A 23,486-nucleotide genomic window follows, 5' to 3' on the forward strand; every position below is an offset into this window, starting at 1 on the left:
CACAGCCTTGGTGTATGGAGATGATGTTCTAACCAACAAAGCTACCTGGCTAGAGCCAATTATCTCCTTTTAAATTGAAATAATGCAACTGTCTTTCTCCCTCAGCCACACCTCCAGCCTTAATTGTCTATGTGGTCGAAGAGACAGAAACTGCTTTTGTTAGTTTACCTCACAGCTATATATGCACATGTGAGGGAATACTGGCCAGTGATATGTGAATAAAATCAATTTGTTCAATTTCTGGGTCATGCTTCTTAAAACAAAATTGCCTGCACTCTACTTTTTTTTTCATCCTTAGAATTGGGGTGTAGTTGTGTTGTTGATAAGTCACTTTAAATCATGTGGATGAGGACAGAGCAAAAAGATAGAAGGAACCTGGGCCCTGAGTGACGTCATAAAGTAGGTTTGTTCTTCCAGCCAACTGGTCAGACTATTAATATAACTCAGAAATATCCTTGGATTGTAATGAGCTGCTATTGGTCTCATTTTCCTTCTTATAGCAGCTTATGGAATGACTTTTAATTCAAGAGAAGTCAAATAAAATAATACATAATAATATTAAATGAGATTTAACCATTAATCATATATTACAGTTGAATAAGTGTTCCGGGCAAAGGGTATTCAATTCACTATATGTTCAGATTTAAACAATAATATTTTATAGGTTAAATATTCATAAATATTATGTATTGGCATATGTATGGTTCTCATGTATGGTCATCTATGCTTGTTTGTATTCATCTGTCTGTCTCTGTCACTGTAAATTTATTCCAACAGTTGACACATCAAGTTATAACAGCACTAAAAATTGACAAACATAAAAACAGTTTGCCTAATGAAGATATTTGGGAATTCAAAGTAAAAATGTATTATGTGCAGGATGATTAAAAGATGTTGAAGTATTTACTCATAGCCACATGACATTGTACAGCATAACAATATGCTATATCCCATTTCCATTTAATGTGTTATCTTTTAGGACTCATTAGTTTATGTCATTAATTCCTCCTACTGTATACACTCTTCCCTGGTCTATTTCTGTAAGTTCACTAATTCCTCTGAGTCTAAAGCCTAAGGTAAATACACAGTTGAGGTAAATGTAGTGTCTGATCATGAAAAACAGATATAAACTCAGCTCTAAGAAATCATTATGGTGCCGAGGACCAATGACCATGACCGTATGTGGTAGGGGTGGATCCCAGATTGATATTATATTATTGACAATAAAAGCTATCGTAATAGAAAGTGAGCTGTTTTGAGAGATATTGGAGCTACCCTCTTCTGTTATAGCTAGTCAAATGCTGAAGGTAGTAAAGGTGATGTAGAGGAAATGAAATGGGCGAATACCATTCAGACCTCCAGATCCCTTCAGCGGTCACCACTTATTTTGTATGGCCAGATAATGCCATATCTTGAATTCTTGCTACAAAAGAGCATTCTCTGAAATGATAATTTTCTTAATTTTTGAAAATATTATTAGATATTACACTTCAATGCCTATGCTAACTGGATTTATAACATTCTTCAGAGAATTTTAGTTATACTTACTGGAAAATAATCTCTGGTGTGCTATTATCAGGTTTCAGGTTTTTTCCCATTGTCTTGGATCTTCAAAGACTGACTTTGTGTGTGAATTTTGCAAATCAGTTATGTTTATATGCTCTTGTGTTTTTCCAAGTGTAGACTTGAACACTAAAACTATTTTTCTAATTCTTTTCTGAATTTTTTACATCAGTTCAGAAAATGTTTTTTTAATTCTTTATTAGATCTCTCTGTCAAATCATTTATTATCTTTAAAAATGGTTTAGCTTATTTTGAAACATCGAATTCTAGTGGTCCTCTGAGTTACCCTTGAGTCTAACTTAGCCGGGTCTAAGTCAGTGTGAATGACCTGAAAGGGACCGTTTCTCCAAGTCTTTGGTGCAGTATTCAGCAGGTACTGTTGAGATTTGAATGAAACATTTCAGTCTGCTTGAGTCCACCCATTTCCTTTCTTCAGATAACTAATTTCTGAGTCTTATCAGATAAGCTCTTTATCCATTGGAAAGGATCTGTCCCTGCACGCCTGAACTATTCTGGTCTTGGTTTGCCTGCTTTTTACAGACAGCAGACGAATTTCATAACTTCACTGAGTCCTACCTAGTGTTTCTTCCTCTGTCGAGTGTGGTTAGATGTATTTTAGAGAATTGTTGTAAAAATGTAATAAATGTAAATGCCCACAACAGTGCCTCACTTTCTAAGAGGTTGTTTCTTTTGTTATTATTTGAATAACCTTGGTATCAGTTATAAAATCCCTTGAGCAGAAATGTTCTCTCTCTCCTTTTTAGTAATGAGAAAATGACACTTTCTTCTAGTTTTGTAATTGCATATTTTTCACTGACAATTTAGTCGTATTCTTTCATTATATACTTAACATATGTTCCTGCTTCTCTAACCTAAATTTGCCTTCTCTATTTTACTATTTACTACAATTTTGTTTGCATCCCTTTCTTGATTTTTTCTAAAAGGGAAAACATTTTCCACATGCTGAACAGTTGCTCAATTGTGAAATGCTACTGAAAATAGAGGTGTTTAAAATACTCTCAGAGCACCTGTGCCATATATGTGGTCACAATAAAGATGCAGGCAATGTGGGAGGAGGTTTAAGGTCTGTGCTTAGAGACCCCTATAAGGTCCAAACTCTGCTCTACATATAGATCTTCTTCTCTTACAACATGGAGTCCTGCATTGTATTTATTTATTTTCTATTTTATGACATTCTGAAATCAAATGCTTTTTCTTTTTAGCTCTGTTATTGCTTTAGTGGCTCTGATATGGAGACACAGGCATTTAAATGAATAAATGAGAGGGGAGAAATCCAGATGCCTCAGAGGGGAGAAGGGGCTACTATCTAACAGTTTTAGAGAGTCCAGTCCACACACATCACACTGAACTTGACTAAACATAGTGTGCATGATTTAACTGAATTATGTAAGCAAGTTCACTCACACTATTTAGCTAAATTCAGGGCTCAAATAATGAGTCTTCCTGTCTATTCCTTCCTTGATTTCCTTCATCAGGCATTTGTAGTTTTCTCTACACAGAGATGTTTTTTATGTGAGCAGAGGAGAGATATTGAGCCAGACTCCTGTATGAGCCCTGACTGTGATCCACCAAGCAACCCCCCTGAGGCCAAAGCTCAAATCAACCAACCTATCCTCAGTGCCCAGGACAGCAATGCTATGAGCTATCAAGCCAGTTGCTATGGAAGGGGATGAGAAACCAAAGGGGGAGAGCAAAGGAGAGAGGAGGAGACGGTCACTTCTCCTTGGTGCCCAACTGGGAATTGAACCCAGGACATCCATACACCAAGCCAACTCTCTATCCATTGAGCCAATTGGATAGGGTGAGATCTTCTTCTTTTTTTTTTTTTTTTAAATAAGCTCCAGATTTGATTTGGATTTCACCAGTTTTCTAGCACTGTTTTGTGTTTGTTTGTTTGTTTGTTCCAGAGCACATTCAAGAGTGCCTCTTTGCATTTAGTATATATTGATTTTGAATATTGCTACCTTGCTAAACCCTCTTATTGAATTTATTGGTGTGACTTTGGAAAATTATATAGGTTTCAGTTGTACAAGTGTATATTTTATCATTGGTTTAGTGTATAATGTGTTCATCACCCCAAATCAAATCGTCTTCTACTACCTCTGGCAACTATAATAGCATTGTGTCTGTAAATCTTTTCTTTTCTTAATCCCTTGTCCCTTCTTATTCAGCCCACAATCTCTTCTTCTTTGACTGTTGTCAGTCTGTTCTCTGTATCCATGACAATGTTTCTACTTTGCTACTTTAATGTGATGATTAGATTCCACATATAAGTGAAATCATTCGGTACTTGTTTTCTCTGATTGGCGTATTTCACTTAGTATCATAGCCTTTCCTGGTTGATCCATGCTGTTACAAAGTTAAGATTTTCTTTTACAGCTGAGTTGTATTCCATTGTGTATATTATGTTCCACAGCTTTTTTTTATCCACTCATCTACTTAGGGACACTTGGACTGTTTCCAGGCTTGTCTAGTGAATTAATATTTGATAAAAAAGGGAAAACATACAATGGGATAAAGACAAAATATTCAGTAATAGGTGTTTGGTGAATTGGAGAGATATGTAAAAAGAAATAAAACTAGACCAACTTCTTACACCATATACACAAATAAAACTCAAAATAGAATAAATACTTAAATATTATACTTGAGACCATAAAAATCCTTGAAGAAAACATTAGCAGTAAAATCTTGGAACTTTCTCATAGCAGTATTTTTCCAGGTATATTGCCTCAGAGAGGAGAAACAACAGAAAAAAAATAATGAGACTACATTGAACTAAGGTTTTTTTGCACCAAAGGAAATCATCAACCCATTGGGTGGAAGGACATACCTGCCAATATTTCTGATAAGGATTTAATATACAAAATTTATAGAACTTATCAAACTCAACACCAAAATACAAACAATTCATTTAAAAAATGAGCAAATGACCTCATTAGATACTTGTCTAAAGAGGACATACAGATGACCAATAGATATATGAAAGGATGCTCAAAGCCAGGAAACATAAGAGAAATGAAAATTAAAAGTACAATGAGATATTACCTCCCACTTGACAAAATGACTATTATCAATAAATTGACAACATGTTGGCAAGTGTGGATAAAAGGAAACCCATGTGCACTAAAGGCGAGAATGCAGATTGGAGCAGCCATTGTGGAATGCAGTATGGACTTACCTAAAAAAATAGAAATGGAACTGTCTCATGACCCAGTAATTTCATTTGTTGGAATATATCCATAGAAACCTGAAGCACTGATTCAAATAATGTATGCACCCCATGTTGATTATAATATTGTTTACAATAGCCTAGATTTGGAAGCAGCCTCCTATAGATCTTACACATATTTTATTTCTTTCTTTTGAGTGCTATTTTAATGTTACTGTATTTTACTTTAAAATTTTACTTGTTTATTACTAGTATATAGGAAAGTGATTGGCTTTTAATATTAAATTTGTATTCTGCATTTTTCTTAAAGTTGCTTATTAGTTCTTAGAGTTTTTTGGTTAAATTTTTAAAGTTTTCTGCACAGATGATTATAACAATGTGAACAAAAACGATCTTATCTTTTCCTTTTTAATTTGCATGTTTCTATTGTATTTTCTTACTATAGTAGCTAGTACTTTCAGAATAATGTTGATAAGGTGTGGTGATAGGGCATATCCTTGTCTTGTATTCGATCTTAGAGAGCTTTGATTTTCTCACTTTTAATTATAAGGTACTTTCCCTCTCTTCCCAGTTTACTGAGCATGAATGGTATTAGATTGTTTCAAATTCTAGTTCTGTATTTATATGGTCATGTGATTTTTTTTCTGGCAATTGATATGATATATTAATCAATTTTCTTAAATTTTATTTAGAAAGTCAAATTTAACAAAATGACATTGATCAATAAGAGTTCATAGGTTTCAGGTAAACATTTCTATTGCATTTGAACTGTTGATTATGTTATATTCCCATCACACAAAATCTAATAATTTTTTGTCACCTTGTATTTGTCCCTCATTTTTGTATTCAGGGAGAGGAATAAGCCCTGAGTGCTGTGTGTGGGGCCTGTCAGGCTGTCAGTGGTGACAGAGGCCTGACAAGATGAGTTTCCGTTTGAGATGGTGAGTCTTTAAAAATGCAGTAATGGGACAGTGCTCAAAACCACTGCAAATGGAACCAGAAATATTAGCTCTAAGGAGAATTTTTCCTAAAAACACAAATCACTGCTTTCCTCCTCTGATTGGACAGAGAATAGTTGTGATTTATAACAACACTGCTCCAGAATTTTTGTTGGTAATCAGTGTTTATAGAGTTGCAATACTGTATAAACACAACTGGAGACATGGGATTCCAAACATATATGGTGGAGCAAAGTAGCTTTATGTTGTTTTACACTATTGGAAAATAATACAATAACGAATAAATAATAATATGAGAATAAACTCGGGCCCTGTTCGGTTGGCTCTGTAATAGATTGTCAGCCCTGCATATGGATGCTGGGGTTTGAATTCCATCCAGGCACACAGGAGAAGCTCCCATCTGCTTCTCTAAATCTTTTACACTTGCTTCTTTCTCTCTCTCTCTCTCTCTCTCTCTCTTCCCCTCTAGCAGCCATATCTTGATTGCAAGGTGTTGACCCTGAGAGCTGAGGATGGCTCCTTGGCCTCCGCTTCAGGTGGTAAGAAGAGCTTGGTGGAACAATAGAGCAATGCCCCAGATGGGTAGATCATTGACTCCTAATGTGCTGGCTGGGTGGATCCTGGTCAGGGGCATGCGGGATTCTGTCTCTGCCTCTCTACTACTCACCAAATAATAATAAAGAATAAACTCTGAGTTTTGCTTATTTAACACTGTAAAAATTTTTGCCCTACCCTGTATGATTTACCACTCTGCCTTTTAATATCTTATGTGAATAATGCTATCTTTAAAGAAAAACCATCATGATGACCTGTGTAAAGAAAATAACAATTACAGATTTCTATGAAAATTCAACAGGAAATACCAGATTGTTTACTAGCATGCAAAAGGGAAGCTTGTCTTGACATTTTTGTTGATCTAACAGTATTTTAAAACCTAGTCCCTTGGTCAACAGGTTTATTTTAAGTATACAGTGAAACTTTAAGTATACAGTATTAGTTGGTGACTACTTATCGGTAATTCACTACAACCTAATATCTACTCACTTTAACGCATTAGTTCTGGCTGTCATTTTACTTTCAAAATATTTATTTTGGAATATTCTGTGGAGGAAATCTTACCTTTTCTTTCAGCACTATTAGCTATGTGTATAACACATCCTGAAGATGTGTAACCCAAAAGGAAATACATCCCAGATTCATTTTACTAAACCTTATTATGACATCAGTGATAGTTACTAGGCTTGGAAAAGGAATGAGTGCCTTTCATAAGGCTTAACATAATAATACAGTTCACAGTGTGGGACAACTATTATCATGGACTTTGAATTGCAATTAGTTCCTTTCATTAGAAGAACACTGCAAAGATACTTCTTCATAAAATTTCATGACATGTTCATGACTGTTTCTATCATACTTGAAATCCAGAAATAGTATAATCAGATGTCATCTACACTTACCAAGTTATATTATAGGATTTGGCTACTACAAGGGGCCAATAATATGAGTTCTTCTGCTTTTCTGGTACAGAATTTAGCTAAAGTTTCTTTAGCCTTAGCCAATCGGGCATACTGTATTTTGGTAATAGAAATGCAATTCTTCTGGGTTCCACATAACAATGGCATTAAAAATCTAGTCAGGGCCCTGGCCGGTTGGCTCAGCAGTAGAGTGTCGGCCTGGCATGCGGGGGACCCGGGTTCGATTCCCGGCCAGGGCACATAGGAGAAGCGCCCATTTGCTTCTCCACCCCCCCTCCTTCTTCTCTGTCTCTCTCTTCCCCTCCTGCAGCCAAGGCTCCATTGGAGCAGAGATGGCCGGGGCGCTGGGGATGGCTCCTTGGCCTCTGCCCCAAGCGCTAGAGTGGCTCTGGTCGCGGCAGAGCGACGCCCCGGAGGGGCAGAGCATCGCCCCCTGGTGGACAGAGCATTGCCCCTGGTGGGCGTGTTGGGTGGATCCCGGTCGGGCGCATGCGGGAGTCTGTCTGACTGTCTCTCCCCGTTTCCAGCTTCAGAAAAAAAAAAAATCTAGTCAGGCCTGACCAGGCAGTGGCACAGTGGACAGAACATTGAACTAGGATGCTGAGGACTCAGGTTCCAGGCCTGGAGGACACTAGCTTGAGCGCAGGCTCATCAGGTTTGAGCAAGGTTCACCAACTTGAGCTGAAAGTCATTATATGAGCAATGGGTCACTCGGTGTGCTGTAGCCCCCTAGTCAAAGCATATATGAAAAAGCAATCAATGAACAAGTAAGATGCCACAACAAAGAATTGATGCTTCTCATCTCTCTCTCTTCCTGTTGGTCTGTCCCTCTATGTCCCTCTCTCTGCCTCTCTCTGTCTCTGTTACAAAAACAAACAAACAAAAAACAATGTTGTCAGAAAACTGTCACATGGCTGGGAATGGAGGACCTTCACATTGAGTGGAAAGAAAATATGTCCTGACACAGTTTGGAAACCAACTTACAGATGATTGCATCCATACATAGTTTCTCCTATAGAGTTTGCGTGAACCAGTATATGCTTGATATAGTTACTGCATGTGATCCTGAGGAGAAGGGAAATTTGACTAAAGCTCAAGTACTTTGACAGTCTGTGCATCGCTTCTTCTTTTAGACATGTTAGATTTGTATGAAAATATTTTACTGAGAAAACATAACTATTCTGATTCTAGATACTCACTAAAGGGCAAATGGTTTACCAATAAAATAAAAAATAGTAGATGAAAAGAAGAATAGTTAGAAGTATAGAACTCTGAGTACCTTAAAGATTCCATTATCTGTCCTCCAATAAGTACAAAGTGAGAATATTCTAACAGGACTGTTGAGGATTAAGGAGTTTTTACTGGACCTTAGTCCCAAAGAAGTAGGGCATTCTCCTTTCTGAAGGAGAGAGTTAAAGATTAGATCCTAAGGAAGATGTGTATCTTTCTGGACAAACTCTGCTTTTCATGAAATCTTCCCCAAGGAGGGGGTATAGTAATTCCAACTTAGAAACCGTGTTTATCTTAGAAGTTGCTTAATTCAGAATTGATTAAAAGCTTACTATTTAGAAAGCTTAGAAAACAGAAATATTATGTAAAAACATAATCTAATTGAAATTGTGGAAAATAATTGGCTTCCATATACAATATTCCAGGCACAAAAAATATTTATCAGAAAGATTACCCATAATATATATGCATCGCCCAAAATTTTAAATTTCAGCTTATGCTTATGAAAACTATTCTTTTGGTTAATGAGGAAGTTCTTACTACTTTTCAGCAAATATTTTCATCTTTTTGCTTCTGAGGAACATATTTCCTGGCCCTTTTATGAGCAGAATGAACATATGAGTAGTTCTTGCCAATGAGTTGTGAGCAGCAGTGATGTGTTTTACTTCCAGAACAGTTGATTTCCAATTCGGACTTTTCTTTCAATGTTGGTGCAGACTTTCCCTTCTAATGTCTTACCCATCATCAGCTGGCTCTAAGATAGGAATGATGCACAACAGAATCGTGACCACCTACAATGGACAAGTAACAGAAATTGGAAGTAAACTTTATCATTTGAGCCACTAAGATTTTAAAGTTGTTTGACAAATAACAGTAGCCTATACTGAAATGGGTATAAGAACAGTTCTCCTTTTTTAAATTATCTTTACAAATGAAGACCCTGTGGTCTAAAATTTGTAAACCATTGAAGAATTTAAAATTTAGGAATACCATTATGTTAACCAGCCCATCTAGTTGCCTGGCAACTTAATTTTAGTTATCTTAGATCTTTTAAAATGATTTCATTCTTCTTGAGAGGTTTAAGTTCAGAATTTCATTTAATTCCTATTTTGAAAGTATGCCTGCCAATGCTTTAAGATATCTACACATCTCAAGTCAAATTGATAGAGTTTGATAATAGATTGAATGTAGGGCATGAAGTGAGCTAAGTGTCTAGCTTGACTCTCAGGTTTCTTATTCTATGCTTGGATTGACTGGCATTGTCTCTCACAGAGAAGATACATTGGCAGAGAACAAGTGTTTTAAATGAAGACTCTGAAGTTCACTTTGGACATGTTGAATTTGAGTTACTGCTAAGACATCAAAGAGCAGACATTAAGATACTAATTAAATAAGAAATCTGGTCCTCAAAGGAGAGGTCTGAACTTAGTTATACACTTGTGGATTATCTGTGTATGGAATAATTTAAGTCATGTGCCTGAATGGGATGGTGGAGGGAGAAAGAATAGCATGAGGAAAGGAGAGGTTTTAAGGAAAAAATCCATGAAGAATATTAATGTCTATTACAGTGACCAAATGCTTACAAAGTAGATATTGAAGGAATGAGAGAGGAGATAAATAGAAGTAAAAAATCAAGAAGTATTGCAGAGTAAAGGCAAGGGAATAAAGTCTTTTAAGAATTGGTCCGTATTGTTGATGGTGCTTAAAATTTGAGTAAAATGAATATTGGAGATTTAACAAAACTGAGATCACTGTTGACTTGACCAAGAGCTGTTTCAGTGGAGCAGGGAATAAGGACATCATTTTTTTTAAATATGCTATTTTAAGTTGATTCTTTTCAGTCTTTATTTATGCTTACTTTATTAGTTTGTAGCTTTTTTGTTTTCTAGAAAAAATGATGTGGAAAATACATTTGAAAAGATGTGGACATTGTAAATTAAAGTAGTATAAGCATTACAATAGTTATACAGTAGACAGTAGATGAAACACTTTTATGTGTATTAATCCAAGGACTCTGGGATCCTACCTTCATGAACACCACTCTAAAATCTGTAAATGAATACCTATTTTATTGCCTTCAAAGTAATCATTTTCAGACTAACATGGACTCTGTTGTGCTAACAAATGAAATAATTCTGAAAATACAGTTAATTATTTACATGTTAAATTTTATTCAAGAAGTTTATCTGATGGTGAAAAATTAAAATGTACATAGTTTTAACTCATCAAAAACTACTTTGGCATTAAATTATTGTCTAAGCTGGGTGTATAGATACTAAAAGTAAAGGCAAATGTACAAGGGGTCTAGCAGGTGCATTTGGGCAAGCTCCTTCAAAGGGAGACAGAGCACATTCACCTCCATTTCTGAAGAGAACAGGCAGCTCTCACTTAGCTTCATGTGTTTGAACAAGAATTTCCCTAAGAACTCATTAGGGCAGTTATGCATTTCTAGCCATCCAGGTGAGACAGCTACAATTAACTCCCACTTAGTTGGAATTTCTTTAATTGCTATCAGCATAGCTTATATTTTTTTGACTAATTTATTTAAAAAAAAAAAGATTTTATTTTAGAGAGGAGAGAGAGAGAAATAGAGAGAAGACAGAGAAGAGGGTGGAACAGGGAGCATCTATTCCCATATGAGCCTTAATCAGGCAAGTCCAGAGTTTCAAACTGGTGACTTCAGGGTTCCAGGATGCCGCTCCATCCCCTGTGCCACCACAGCTCAGGATCAAAATAGCTTTGAAAATATAAGATTACAGGGAAATATGCTTTGAAGCTACTATCTCTTGTTTTGAATTAACAGAGATGGTTTGCATGAAGTCATTTCATAGAATACCTTTAATCAATGTCTATAATATTGCAATTATTCTTTATGAAAAAAAGGAAAATAATGACAAATATGATTCTTGATTGTTATATTATTTAATGTGATTGATCTTCTAGTTTACTAATTTAGAAGCTCAAATGAAAGTGTAAAATGTATTAGATTGTAAACTACTCATGGTTCATCTTCTGTTCATTCGTAAGCGTCTATTCAAATTTTTTATTTGCCATGTATTTTCAACAGTAAAATGATCTAATTTATAGTTCTAGTTGTTAAGTATTTTGATTTTGGCAAGTGTATCTTTCAAATATTCTTTTGCTTATTATTATCATTGGGGGAAAAAATCCTGTCTCTCAAATACAAATCTAAACAAAACCTATTTTGACTATGTAGGGCATATGCTTATTTTAAGATTAGAGAGAAATTTTATTGAATGGCAACTGGACATTAATCACAACTTAAAATAAATATCCTGGAAAACAATTTAATCAGCCCATATTATCATTACATCTGTACAACCATAAGAGGATGTTTAATGGGAACAGTCCAACAAAAGGTTAGAAAACTGGCTTGCACACAATTTGGGACTGTTTCCCTGTGTCAGCCATATACATTCAGCATATGTAATAAATCTTCTCCTCTAATAAAACTTTTCAAAACTTATTTGGACTACATGCCTCTACGAAAACCCACAGAATTGTGAATTGGGTACTTTACAACAATTGGTGCCCACACGGTGCCTACAGAGTTTCACGTCACTGGGGAGAGGCACCCCAAATCGGACAGACTCTCGGGGGTCTGCCCAGGGCCCACTTGAAGATCGAAGAGAGGCATCCAAACGGACACTTCTAGGGCTCCTGCTCTTCCTGTGTGGTCTGGTCAGTTCCCCGATAGACACCCTTGGTTTCAAAATTCAACAATTTGGATAATTCTGCAGAGAAATCAAGGAGATAGCAGAGGGGCATCTCCATATTTTCCATAGTCTACTTGAATTCTGAGCCAAGAGTCCTGAAAAGCTATGTTTCTGTGAGCTCTCCCCAGTGAACTCACCAATAATTCTATGCATAGAGTGAAGATGGATAAAGTTAATTAGCACCTACTGTATGGCAAGCTTGTTGCTCTGTTTTAGAGATTGAAGTAAACACAGCATTGGCCTGCCTTGAAGATGCTCAGAAAGTAATGAAGAGAAGGACATTTGATCCATGCATTATCAACTTGAGGATTTACCCTAGAAAGAAGAAAATTGAATCCAGAAGGAAGAAGAGGGTTTCCAAAATTAACAGTGGGCAAGACAAATGGCAAATATAAGGTAAAATAAACACATGTTAACAATATACAAAATGAAAATAATTATGGACAATTGAGGTTCATTAAAAAAAAAGCTTAGCCCCTGCTGAGATCAGTAAATAAGACTACCACGGAGATAACTGAGAAGAAAACAAACAAATCAAGACTTCAAAGCAGCTCTACTAGAAAAGCCAAACCTGAAAGTGGATTACAAACAACAGCTGATGCCAACCCAAGAAGACCTAGAAAAAACACAACTGAAAATTAGAGGCAGACAACACCAAATATAGACTCAACCAGCCCTACAAACAACACACCCAAACACACAGACATAATGAGAAGACAGAGAAGTGCAATCCAAATGAAACCACAAGAGAAATCTCCAGAAAAGGAACTGAGTGATATGGAAATAACCAAACTGCCGGATACAGAGTTTAGAATAATGATAAATATCTATGCACCTAATATAGAAGCACCTAAATATATAAAGCAGACTTTGATGGATATAAATGGTGAAATCAACATTAATAATATAACAGTAGGAGATTTCAATACCCATTTACATCACTAGATAGATCCTTAAGAAAGAAAATTAATAAAGAAACAGCAGACTTAAAGGACACACTAGATCAACTCAATATAATAGATATGTTCAGAACCTTTCACCCTAAGGCAGCAGAATATGCATTCTTTTCAAGTGCTCATGGTACATTCTCTAAGATAGACCACATGTTAGGACACAAAAGCAGTCTCAACAAATTTAAGAAGATTAAAATCATATCAAGCATTTTCTCTGATCACAGTGGCATGAAACTAGAAATGAACCACAACAGAAAAACTGAAAAATACTCAAACACATGGAAACGAAATTGCATGTTATTAAATAATGAATGGGTTAACAATAAAATCAAAGAAGAAATAGAAATATTCCTAGAAACAAATGATAATGAGCAAACAACACAAAATTTATGGGACTCAGCAAAAAAGCAGTCCTGAGAGGGAAGTTCATAGCACTACAGGTATTTCTTAAGAAGCTTGAAAAATCCCAAATAAACAACCTAACCCTTCATCTAAAAGAACTAGAAAAGGAACAGCAAGTAAGGCCCAGAGGTAGTAGAAGGAAGGAAATAATAAAGATCAGAACAGAAATAAATGACATACAAGCTAATGAAACAATACGGAGGATCAATGAAACCAAGAGCTGGTTCTTTGAAATGGTAAACAAGATTGATGAACCTTTAACAAGACTCACCAAGAAAAGAAGAGCGGACTGAAAGAAATAAAATTAGAAATGAGAGTGGAGAAATAACAACCAACACTACAGAAATACAAAATATTGTAAGAAAATACTATGAAGAACTGTATGCCAAAAAATTAAACAACCTAGGTGAAATGGACAAATTCCTTGAAACATATAATCTTCCAAAAATTCATCTGGAAGAATCAGAAAACCTAAACAGACCAATTACAACAAAAGAAACAGTTATCAAAAAGCTCCCAAAAAACAAAACCCTTGGGACCGAAGACTTCACTGATGAATTCTATCAAATATTCAAAGAAGAACTAACTCCTGTCCTTCTCAATCTATTTCAAAAAATTCAAGAGGAAGGAACACTACCAAGTTCCTTTTATGAGGTGAGCATAGTTCTGATTCCAAAACCAAAGACAACACAAAGAAAGAAAATTATAGGCCTATATCCCTGATGAATTTAGATGCTAAAATTATCAACAAAATATTAGCAAACAAGATCCAGCAATATATGAAAAAATCATACATTGTGATCAAGAGGGATTTATTCTTGGGAGGCAAGGATGGTACGACATTCATAAATCAGTTACTGTGATTCATCACATAAACAAAAGGAAGGAGAAAACCCACATGGTAATTTCAATAGATGCAGAAAAGCATTTGATAAAATCCAGCACCCATTCATGATCAAAACTCTTAGCAAAGTGGGAATACAGGGAACATACCTCAACATGATAAAAGCCATCTATGACAAACCCACAGCCAATATTACAATTAATGGATAAAAGTTAAAAGCAATTCCACTAAAATCAGGAACAAGGCAGGGGTGCGCCCTTTCACCACTCTTACTCAACATAGTACTGGAAATCCTAGCTACAGCAAACAGACAAGAAGAAATAAAAGACATCAAAATTGGAAAAGAAGAAGTAAAACTACCATTATTTGCAGATGATATGATACTGTATATAGAAAACCCTAAAGTCTCAGTCAAAAGACTACTGGACCTGATAAATGAATTCAGCAAGGTGGCAGGATATAAAATTAATACACAGAAATCAGAGGCTATTTTATACACAAACAATGAACTGTCAGAGAAATTAAGGAAACAATCCCTTTCACTATTGCAACAAAAATAAAATAAAGTACCTATGAGTAAATTTAACCAAGGAGGTTTAAGACTTGTACTCAGAAAATTATGAAACATTGATAAAAGAAATCAAGGAAGACACAAACAAGTGGAAGCATATACCATTCTCATGGTTAGGAAGAATAAACATCATTAAAATGTCTATATTACCCAAAGCAATTTATAAATTCAATGCAATACCAATTAAAATACCAATGACATACTTCAAAGATATAGAACACATATTCCAAAAATTTATATGGAACCAAAAAAGAACATGAATAGCCTCAGCAATCTTATAAAAGAAGAATAAAGTGGGAGGTATCGCACTTCCTGATATCAAGTTTTACTACAAGGCCATTGTACTCAAAACAGCTTGGTACTGGTATAAGAACAGGCATATAGATCAATGGAACAGAACAGAGAAACCAGAAATAAACCCACACCTTTATGGACAATTGATATTTGACAAAGGAGGTAAGAGCATACAGTGGAATAAAGACAGTCCCTTTAACAAATGGTGTTGGGAAAACTGGACAGGTACCTTCAAAAAAATGAAACTAGACCACCAACTTACACCATGCATAAAAATAAACTCAAAATGGATAAAGGACTTAAGTGTAAATCATGAAACCATAAGCATCCTCGAAGAAAATTTAGGCAGAAAGCTCACCGACATCTATCACAGCAATATCTTTGCTGATTTATCTCCACAGGCAAATAAAATAAAAGACAGGATAAACAAATGGGACTATATCAAACTAAAAAGCTTTTGCACAGCTAAAGATAATATGAACAGAATAAAAAGACAAACCACACAATGGGAGAACATATTTGACAATACATATGATAAGGGATTAATAACCATAATTTATAAAGAACTTGTAAAACTCAACACCAGGAAGACAAACAATCCAATCAAAAAATGGGCACAACAAAAGAATAGACACTTCTCCAAAGAGGACATACAGATGGCCAATAGACAAATGAAAAAAATGTTCAACATCACTAGTCATTAGAGAAATGCAAATTAAAACCACAATGAGATACCACCTCACACCAGTCAGAATGGTGCTCATCAACAAAACAACACAGAATAAGTGCTGGCGAGGATGTGGAGATAGAGGAACCCTCCTGCACTGCTGGTGGGAATGCAGACTGGTGCAGCCACTGTGGAAAACAGTATGGAGATTCTTCAAAAAATTAGTAATGGAACTGCCCTTTGACCCAGCCATCCCACTTTAGGAATATATCCCAAGGACACCATATCACTGACTAAAAAAAAGAAATGCACCCCCATGTTTATGGCATCATTGTTCACAATAGCGAAGATCTGGAAACAGCCCAAGTGTCCGTCAGTGGATGAGTGGATTAAAAAGCTTTGGTACATATATACAATGGAATACTATGGGGCCATGAAAAAGAAGGAAATATTACCTTTTGCAACAATATGGAAGGACCTGGAAACTATTATGTTGAGTGAAATAAGCCAGGCAGAGAAAGAAAAATATCATATGACCTCACTTATTTCCGGAATCTAAGGAATAATGAGAACTGAGAAATGGAATTGAGACAGAGGAGGGATCAAAGGAAAAGAGGATCCAGAGGAAAAGAGGACAGAGGGAAAGGGGATGATAGGATGGGATAAACTTGAAGGGAAGGGGGGAGGGTGCTTTAGGGAGGGGGCAAAGGAGATTTTGAGGGGACTATGGGGGAGGGTGGATGCATTTGGGGTGACCCTAGAATCTATGTAAACACAATTAATTAAATAATTTTTAAAAAGGTTAGAAAACTAATAAATAGGCTGGAGTCAGTGGCTAATTAAAATCATATAAACAGAAAATCAGATATCCAAACCTCCACATTTATAGTGTGCCTTTTAAAATTCAAAGTCTAATGAACCTAGGCTTTTTTTTTTTTTTTTTTTTGTATTTTTCTGAAGTTGGAAACGGGGAGGCAGTCAGATTCCTGCATGTGCCCGACTGGGATCCACCCAGCATACCACCAAGGGGCAATGCTCTGCCCATCTGGGGCATTGCTCTGTTGCAACCAGAGCCATTCTAGTGCCTGAGGCAGATGCCATAGAGCCATCCTCAGTGCCTGGGCCAACTTTGCTCCAATGGAGCCTTGGCTGCAGGAGGGGAAGAGAGAGACAGAGAGGGAGGAGAGGGGGAGGGGTGGAGAAGCAGATGGGCGCTTCTCCTGTGTGCCCTGGCCGGGAATCGAACCCAGGACTCCTGCACGCCAGGCCGACACTCTACCACTGAGCCAACTGGCTAGGGCCTCAACCTAGCCTTTAATGAATAAATAAAAATGGATGGATAGATGGATCCTAGGATTGTATAAAATTTTTACGTACATGGGAATACTGTATATACAAGATAATTTTCACTCAAAAAATTATTTGGAGCTCTTCCTATATCGGTTTCATTTTAAAAGTAGATTTATAGTATTCAACTCTGTAAATAGCTTTTTCCAGTCATGTGATATAACATAGTAGCTTGGTTGCAATGATTTGATATAAAAAATTTATAGGAAATGACAAAATCAATATATTTTTTGTTTATTTGTATATATGTATTCAAATATAAAATATACTTTTAAAAACAATGCTGAGAATAGAACATATACATTTAAAAGGTAAGAAGAGCTCAGTGGAGCAATGGAGCAATAGCCTCAGATGGGCAGATCATTGACCTCTAGTGTGCTTGCGGGGTGGATCCTGGTCAGGAGCATTCAGGATTCTGTCTTTGCCTCTCCTCTACTCACTGAATAATAATAATAAAAGAGAATGAACTCTGAGTTTCACATAATTACCACTGTAACCTATTTTTGCCCGACCCTGTATGATTTCCCACACTACCTTTTTAATATTTTACAAGAGTAATGAAATCTTTAAATTAAAACATCATGGTGACTTGTATAAACAAAATAACAATTATAATTTCTATGAAAATTCAATAGCTAATACTAGATTGGTTACTAGCATGCAGAGGAGAAGCCTGTCTTGACATTTTTGTTGACCTATCACTATTTTAGAAACAAGTCCCTTTGTCAACTGGCTTACAAGCTTTTTAACCCATGAAAAATGGAAGGAGAGTAAGATCTCAGACACTATACTTGAAGTCTTAGCATATTAGTTGGTGAATAAATTTTGGTAATTGACTACAACCTTATATCTACTCTGTTAAAGAATTAGTTTCAGTTTTCATTTTTCTTTTGAAATAATTTATTTTGGAATATTCTGTGGAGGAAATTTTACCTTTTCTATCAACACATAGTAGCTATGTGTATAACACATTCTGAGGATGTGTAAACCAAAAGAAATACATCCCAGATTCATTCAGAAAACCTTCTGATGACATCAGTGATAGTTACTAGGCTTGGAAAATGAGTCAGTGTTTTCATAAGGCTTAACAAAATAATATAGTTCACAAAGTTGGACAACTATTATCATGGACTTTGAATTACAATTAGTTCCTTTCATTCAGAAGAACACTGAAAAGATACTTTTTCAGATAGTTATGAAGGGCTCATGACTGTTTCTATGGAACTTGAAATCCGGAAATACTATAATGAAATGTCATCTACACTTGCCAAATTATGTTATTTTATTTGACTACAGTTAGTAGCAAAGAATATAAGTTCTTCTGCTTTTCTGGTACAGAATTAAAGTTTCTGGAGCCTTGGCCAATTGGGCATAATGTACTCTAGTAATAGAAATGCGATTCCTCGGTGTTCCACATAAGGATGGCATTTAAATCTTGTCAGGAAACATTCACAATGCTGAAAATAAGGGTCTTTTACATTGAATGAAAAGGAAATATTTTCTGACACAGTTTGGAAAACAACTTACAGATGACTGCAACCATAGTCTCTCAATCAGAGTTTGCCGGAGCCAGTATATACTTGGCATAGTTACTCCATGTGATCCTGAGGAGGTGGGAAATTTGACTAAAGCTAAACTATTTTGACAGTCTCTGCATCACTTCTTTCTTTTCACTTGTTATATTTGTATGAAAATATTTTACTGAGAAAGTATAGCTCTTCTGATTCTAGATACTCACTAAAGAGCAAACTATTTACTAATAAAATAAAAAAAGAGGGATGAAAAGCAAAATAGTTAGAAATAGAGAACTCAGAGAGTACCTCAAAGCTTCCATTATCTGTCCTTCCAATGCTTACAAGGCAGAATATTCTAATGGTACCGGTGAGGATTAAGGACTTTTCACTGGACCTTAGTCTCAAAGAAGTAGGGAAGTTTCCTTTTTGAAGGAGAGAGTTAATAATCAGATCCCAAGGATGATGTGTTTTTTTCTGGACAAACTCTGCTTTTCATGAAATCTTCCCCAAGGAGGGGGCCATGGTAATTCAGACCTCAGAAACCATAAGAGTTTATCTTAAAAGATGCTTAATTCATAATTGATCAATAACTTACTATTTAGAAGACTAAGAAAACAGAAGTATCATTTAAAAATATAATCTCATTGAAATTGTGGGAAATTTTTGGCTTTCATATATAATATTCCAGACACAACAATTGTTTAACAGGAAGATTACCCATAATGTATATACATCTCCAAAGTTTAAAGTTTCAGCTTTTGCTTATGAAAATAGTTCTTTTGGTTAATGAAGAAATTATTACTATTGTACAGTAAATATTTCCATCTGTTTGCTTCTGTGGGACGTATTTCCTGGCCTTTTTCTGAGTATATGAACATATCAGCAGTTCCGGCCAATGAGTTGTGGACAGTACTGATGTGTGTTATTTCTAGAATATTGAATGCTGGATCCAGAGTTTCCTTTCAATGTTGATCCAGACTTTTCTTTCTAATGTCTTGTCCTTCATCTGCTGGCTCTAAGATAGGAATAATACACAAGAGAATCAGGACTACCTACAATGGACATGTAAGAGAAATTAGAAGTAAACTTTATCATTTTGAACACTAAGACTATAGAGTTGTTTGACCAATCACAATCTAGCCTATACTAAAATGGGTATAAAAGTTTTTATTTTTTTAATGTCTTTACAAATGAAGACAATGTGGGCTAAAATTTGTAAACTAACTAAGAGTTTAAAATTTAGGAGTAATCTCCATGTTAAACAACCTATCTAGTTGCCTGGCAACTTAATTTTAATTATCTTGTATTTTTTTAAATGATTTCATTCTTCTTGAGAGTGTTAAGTTCAGAATTTACTTTAATGCCTGTTTTGAAGGCATGTCTGCTAATGCTTCAGATTTAAGATATCTATTTATCACAAATCAAATTGACAGAGCTTGATAATGGATTGGATGTAGGGCATGAAGTGAGCTAAGTGTCCAGCTTGACTCCCAGGTTTCTTATTCTATGCTTGGATTGACTGGCAATGTCTCTCACTGACAATGTACATTGGCAGAGAACCAGTGTTTTGAATGAAGACTCTAAGTTCACTTTGGACATGTTGAATTTGAGTTATTGAGTTACCTCTGAGATATCAAAGAGCAGAACATGGAATAATTTAAGTCATGTACATGAATGAGACGGTGGAGGGAGAAAGAATGGCATGAGGGAAGGAGAGGAGTTAAGGAAAAAAGCCATAAAGAATATTAATGTTTATTACAGTGACCAAATGCTTTCAAATTAGATATTGAAGGAGTGAGAGAAAAGAGAAATAGAAGTAAAAAATCAAGAAGTATTGCAGAGCAAAGGCAAGGGAATAAAATCTTTTAAGAATTGGTCCGTATTGTTAATGGTGCTTAAAATTTGAGTAAAATGAATATTGGAGATTTAACAAAACTGAGATCACTATTGACTTTACTAAGAGCTGTTTCAGTGGAGCAGGGAATAAGGACATCATTTTTTTAAAATATGCTATTTTAAGTTGATTCTTTTCACTCTTTATTTATACTTACTTTATTAGTTTGTAGCTTTTTTGTTTTCTAGAAAAAATGATGTGGAAAATACATTTGAAAAGATGTGGACATTGTAAATTAAAGTAGTATAAGCATTACAATAGTTATACAGTAGACAGTAGATGAAACACTTTTATGTGCATTAATTCAGAGAACTCTGGGATCCTACCTTCATGAACACCACTCTAAAATCTGTAAATGAATACCTATTCATTACCTTTAATGTAATCATTTTCAGAATAGCATGGACTCTGTTGTGCTTACAAATGAAATAATTCTGAAAATAGCAGTTAATTATTTACATGTTAAATTTTATTCAAGAAGTGTATATGATGATGAAAAATTAAAATGCACATAGTTTTTAACTCATAATAAACTACTTTGGCATTAAATTATTGTCTAAACTGGGTGTATAGATACTAAAACTATAGTCAGATGTACAAGGGGTCTAGCAGAAGGATTCGGGCAAGCTCCTTCAGAGGGAGACAGACCACATTCACCTCCATTTCTGAAGAGAACATGCAACTCTCCCTGAGCTTTTTGTGTTTGAAGGAGAATTTCCCTAAGAACTCATTAGGGCAGGTTTGCATTTCTAGCCCTCAATGTAAGGCAGCTACAATTAACTCCCACACATGTGCAATTTCTTTAACTGCTATCAGCTTAGCTTTTATTTTTTATTAATATATTTTTTATAAAGACTTTATTTATTTTAGAGAGGAGAGAGAGAATTAGAGAAGGCGGAGAGAAGAGCCGGGAGCCTTGACCAGGTAAGCCCGGCGTTTCAAACTGGCAACCTCAGGGTTCCAGAATGACGCTCCCTCCCCTGCAGCACCACAGGCCAGGCTCAAAATAGCTTTGACAATATAAGATTACAGAGAAATCTGCCTTGAAGTACTGTCTCTTATTTTAAATTAACACAAATGGTATGCATGAAGTCATTTCATAGAATACCTTTAATTAATATCTTTAATATTGCAATTATTTTTCTTTACGAATAAAGGAAAATAATAAATCTAATTATTGATTGGTATATGATTTAATGTGATTTAAATTCTAGTTTACTAACTGAAAAGCTCAAATCAAAGTGTAAAATGTATTAGATTGAAAACCACCTCACAGTTCATCGTCCATTCATTCATAAGTCTATTCAAATTTTTTATTTTCCAATTATTTTCAACAGTAAAGTGATCTAATTCATGATTCCAGTTATCACATATTTTGATTTGGGCAAGTGTATCTTTCAAATGTTCATTTGCTTGTTATTATAATTGGGAAAAAATAATCCTGTCCTATAAATCCAAATCTGATTTTGATAAAACAAAACCTAATTTGATTATGCAGGGACATATGCTTATTTTTATATTTAAGGGGAATTTTATCTGAATAGCAACTGGTCATTAATCTTCACAACTTAAATGTCCTGGAAAACAATTTATTTATTTGGAAAACAATTTAATCAGCCAATATTATCATTACATCCATGCAATCATGAGAGGATGTTTAAAGGTAGCAATCCAACAAAAGGTTAGAAATCTAATAAATAGGCTAGAGTCAGTGGCTAATTAAAATCATATAAAAAGAAAATCAGATATCCAAACCTTCACATTATAGTGTGCCTTTTAAAATTCAAAGCCCAATGAACCTAGCCTTTAAAGAATAAATAAAAATGGATGGATAGATGGATCCTAGGTTTGTATAAAATTTTTACATACATAAGAATATTGTATATACAAGATAATTTTCACTCAAAAAAACTATTTGGAACTCGTTCTATATCTGTTTCATTTTTAAAGTTGCTTTATCCTGTTCCACTCTGTAAATAGCTTTATCTAGTCATGTAATGTAACATAGTAGCTGGATGGCAGTGATTTGATATAAAAATTGATATGAATTTCCAAAATCAATATATTTTTGTATTTATCTGTATATATATGTATTCAAATATAAAATATACTTTTAAAAGCAAAGCTAAGAGTAAAACATATACATTTAAAAATTTATATGTCCATCAATATAGGTAATGTTTCCATTTTCCTACATAATTTTAATACAACATAATAGATAAAAATGTAATTGTAACTTTAAAGAGTTATATTATGTACCTTTAGTTGTGTTAAAGATTATATGTACTTTTATGTGAAACTGTTCAAGGTTATTTTCTTAATTTTTTTGAGGTATTATCTCCATGGACCTTTTCATTCATTAAGGAAATTAGCCTTCATCTCTAATATGAGTAAAGCTATTTCTCTGTTGTTTTGTAAACAATTCACAAAAGCAGACTTGCCAGGTGTTAGAAAGGGAGGACGAATGTGATGACAAAGGTGACATGAGAAAACTACTGAGGAGGCAGAATATTTGTGTCTTGTTTGTAATGATGACAATACAAATCTATACAAGTGATAAAATGCCCTAATCACACATAAAGTCCTACAGGAATGTATACATGAAAAAATAGTAAATCTGAGTAGGGTCTGCCCTCAGGTTTAGTGCAGTGTTCCTGTCAGCATCCTGGAGGTGATACTACTGTTCTTAACGTTGGGAAAAGCTGAGTGTTGGAGTTTGGGAATGTCTGAACTATTCATCACATATCTTGTGAGTTTATGATTATTTCAAAAATTAAAAATATTTAAAGCTCACCAAATCTCTAACTATATAAACTGAAAATAAATCCTATTTATACACATCA

This window comes from Saccopteryx leptura, chromosome 4 (genome assembly GCF_036850995.1).
Source record: "Saccopteryx leptura isolate mSacLep1 chromosome 4, mSacLep1_pri_phased_curated, whole genome shotgun sequence".
NCBI lineage: Eukaryota > Metazoa > Chordata > Mammalia > Chiroptera > Emballonuridae > Saccopteryx > Saccopteryx leptura.